Source organism: Nannospalax galili, unplaced genomic scaffold (genome assembly GCF_000622305.1).
Source record: "Nannospalax galili isolate Female #2095 unplaced genomic scaffold, S.galili_v1.0 scaffold960, whole genome shotgun sequence".
Taxonomy (NCBI): Eukaryota; Metazoa; Chordata; class Mammalia; order Rodentia; family Spalacidae; genus Nannospalax; species Nannospalax galili.
The window spans coordinates 2,298,190-2,301,999 of NW_008348313.1; the positions used below are offsets into that span (position 1 = coordinate 2,298,190).

Genomic DNA, 3,810 nt, shown 5'->3' on the forward strand with positions numbered 1-3,810 from the left:
GGAGAGAGAGGGGGGAGGGAAGCAGGTGAAAATTCAGTGCATCTCAGTGGAGACAGCTACTGGATGGACCAGGGAGGGAGCAGAGACCCTCAGAACTGAGCCCAGCCTGGCTATGGCCCAGGAGTAGGAAGTTTTCAAAAGAAGTGGAGAACCTGCGTTTTCATTTGAAATTGTAATTTTTTTATTTACTAATTTTTATTTTATGTGTGTGAATGTATTGCCTGTATGTATTTAAGTGCAGCCATGTTGTGCAATGCCAGAGGAGGTCAGAAGAGGGTGTTGGATCCCCTGGAACTGGATTTATGAATGGTTGTTAGCTCTCAGGTAGGTTCTGGGATTTGAACCCAGGTCCTCTGCAAGAGTAGCCAGTGTTCTTAACCCCGAGCCAGTCCCCAAATTGTACCTTTTTTAAATGCTGGAAACAACTTTGTTTGTTTGTTTTTAGTGGAGAAACCCTTGTTTTATTCCTCGGCCCCATTTTCTCTGGCTCTGCCTTTCCCTCAATCACCACCACATAAACTAATCTCCACTCTACCCTCGTCACACCCCCCCACGGTCTGGAGGTTAGGAAATCCTAGTCTGGAAAAAATGGGACCATGATAACCTTTCCTCCTGTGTCTCTGGGTTCTGAGGGGACAGTGACTCACAGATGCTCACTGTGTGTCTCATCTGGGTAGGGAACACAGCTGAGACCTTACAGTATTGCTGACTATAGTTTTGGTTTTTAGAGATGACAGATTACTGGGAAAACCTCAGCTCGTAGAGTCAGAAACCTGGGTTCAAATCCTGGATCTACCTCAAGCCAGCTGTCTGCTTCTGACCTGTAATGTGCCCCATGTGGGCTTGTCTTCCCATATGGGTGACAGAGATGGCAGGGGGTGGGCACAACACTGTTGTCCACAGATGTTGAGGAGTCAGTCAGGGACATGATGGACCAACTCAGGGGGACAGAGGCCTGATGGAAAAGGGACGGAGACGGAGGAGAGGGACCCAGGGAACACACAAATGGGGGTGAGAAAACTGACAGGTGCCCAGGAAGGTGCTGGAAGGGAAACAAACTCAGAGACAGAGAAATGGAGGCCCACTGCCCACCACAGCCAGGCCCAGAGGACACTCTGTCACAGAGTGGACACTGGGAAGAGGAGGCCCTGGCAGGAAGGGGATCCGGAGCCAGTCCATCCATGCTAGAGGCTGTTGGGCTCCCTCTACTGCAGAGCGGCCTCCACGTGGGCCGTACCTGCGTCTGCGCTCTGCCTGCCAGCTGTCAGGGCCCCCCAAAGTCTCACGTCTCACTTTCCATCCTCTGGGGGTGATAGATCTTGATGGCTGTCCCTCCTGGCTCCAGGGAGGATGAAGGGCCACTGCTGGGGGATCCCCCCAGACCCTGATATCTCTCTAGCACATGCCCTTCCCTCACACCAGGCAAGCTCAGCCTGGCAGTCCTGTGAACAGTGGATTATTCTAACCCATCTCTGTAGCTGAAGCTCTGCAGCCAGCTTCTGAGATAGATGATAGATAGATAGATAGATAGATAGATAGATAGATAGATAGATAGGGAGATAGAGAGATAGATAGGGAGAAAGATAGGGAGATAGATAGGGAGATAGATAGAGCGGTGTCTGACAGGTGTGTGTGCAGGGCCTCTGCCTTGGTCCTTATCCAGGTCTCCTGGTGTCCCTATCATGTGTATAGGACTCCAGAAGGACTCCAGCTCTCTCTCGCTCTCTCTCTCTCTCTCTCTCTCTCTCTCTCTCTCTCTCTCTCTCTCTCTCTTTCTCCCCCCGGCTCCTGTCTTCCCCTCTGACTCTCCCATCTGAGTGGCCCTCTCCCACTATGCTCCCTTGATCACCGAAGTTTCACTTTTCTCCTCTCTCTGTGTGTATTTGAACAATCAGGCAGTCAGGGAAGAGAAGGCATTGAAGGAGGCCCGGGAAGAGGAGGAGGAGGGTAGGAAGGGGAAGAGGAAGCCCTGAAGTGCAGCTCAGATGCAGAGAGCAGGAAGAAGATTCTCAGAGAGCCTGGCAAGGTCCTGGGAGGGGGGTAGAGAGGAGTGCTTCCCCTGCCCAGAGCAGGAGAGCCACTGGCTACTCCCAGCTGCCACAGAGTTCCTGTCTGGCGCTGCACGGCTGGACTTGGACTTGCGATGTGAGGCGCATAGCAATGGGGCGTTGCAGAGGGAGGCCGGCTGCAGCTCCCAGCTGGGGAGGGGGTGGGGAAGGGGTGAGGGGGCACCCCAGGCTCGTCCACTACCCAGCTGGGGTGCTTCCCAAGGGGATTCCCCAGCCAAGAAAGATTCACCCGAGGCTGCAGGGCAGGGAGGGGGCAGAAGTGGGAGTGCCCAGAAAGGAGGGTGTACTGGACAGCACTAGGTCTCAGAGCCCAGGAGGGAGATAGATGAGCTGGTTCTCTGGTTCAAGAGGAAGAGCCTTGGTAAACCTGGGTGGGACCCTGGACGGAGCCCGGGCCTCCGCAGCCTAGGACTGACAGCTGGGGGGAAGAAGGGGAAAGGTTCTAGGGAGGGTCCTAGGTTCAGGGGTGGGTGGGGTCCGGATGTCCTATAGCTCAGAGATCTTAGGAGCAATAAAGGTCAACAAAGGGGGTCCCGGAAAGAGCTGAGTGTGTGGGAAAAGGGAGTGCCAGGGAGCACCATTAGGATCTTAGGGCAAGGAGCCTAATGGGGCCTAGAGGAGGGGAGGCCAGAGCTGGGTCTCCAGGACAGAGGGTGAGGGGTGAGGAGGCCTTGGGGAAAGGGTCAGAGATGGACAGGCAGAAGGAGATCTCAGAAGACCGTGGACAGACAGATGTGAGAGAGGCCAGGGGAATAGGGTTTGGGGAGGTCTCGGCGAGGACCCGGTCCATCTAGGTCGGAGCCACAAAACAGGGGTCCCACAGAGACTTGCGAGAGGCCAATGGGGGGGTCAAGAAAAAGGGAGAGTCGGCGACCTCCGGAGGGAGAGGGGTCCGAGCTGGGGTGGGGGTGGAGGCCGCCTCCCTCCCCAGTCACCCCCTCTTGGTTTTCCATGTTCACTTCCCAAACTCCCCGGTTCTCTCCGGTTGCCACGGCAACCGCTCCTGCCAGGCGCGGTCACCAAGGAAACCCCGTGCCTGCCTCTCCCCCTCCCCATCGCCCGCGCGCCCCCCGGCGGCGGGGAGGAGGGCGTGGGGAGGGAAGCGGACTCCCGCCCCGGGCCGCGGCCGACCCCGCTGCGCAGCAGCCCGCGCAGGGACACGGGTCTTGGTCCCGGTCCGGGCCCTGGGTCCCTTTTCCATTCCCATTCCAGGTCCGCGGTCCCCGGTTCGCCGTCCCCATCTCCATCCTCATCCCCACCCCTGGTCCATGCGGTCGGCGGACTCCGGTCCCCATCCCCATCCTTATCTCAGGCTCCGGGTCCCCATCCCTGGTCCATGCGGTCGGTCGGTGGACTCGGTCCCCATCCTCATCCCGGGTCCGCGGTACCCGGTCTCCATCCCCATCCTCATCCTCATCCACATCTCCATCCTCACCCTTTCGGTCCCAGGTCCCCATCCACATCCACATCCCCATCCTCATCCCGAGTCCACGGTACTCGGTCCCCATCCTCATCCTCATCCCCATCCCCATCCTCATTCCGGGTCCGCGGTCCCGGGTTCCCATCCCCATCCCCATCCCCATCCCCATCCGCATCCCTGGTTCCTGGGGATGAGCGCTCGGTACTCACCACTGGGACCGGGCTCCCGGCGAGGGGCGGCATGCCCCGCGGGTCCGCTCGGGCGCCGGGCCTGGGCCGGGGGCGTCCTCGGGGTCGCGGCCGCTCCGCCCCCGCCCGGCCC

General features: G+C 58.4%; 1 protein-coding gene across 1 annotated transcript in view; it reads right to left on the minus strand.

Annotated features, from left to right (window-relative positions):
• Lrrc4b (leucine rich repeat containing 4B) overlaps positions 1–3,770 on the minus strand; it is a 37,762-nt gene extending 33,992 nt beyond the window's left edge. The window contains exon 1 of the mRNA XM_008845155.1: positions 3,699–3,770. The gene's annotated coding sequence lies outside the window, so the exon portion shown is untranslated. The remainder of the gene's footprint in view (positions 1–3,698) is intronic.
• Positions 3,771–3,810: the final 40 nt, after the last annotated feature.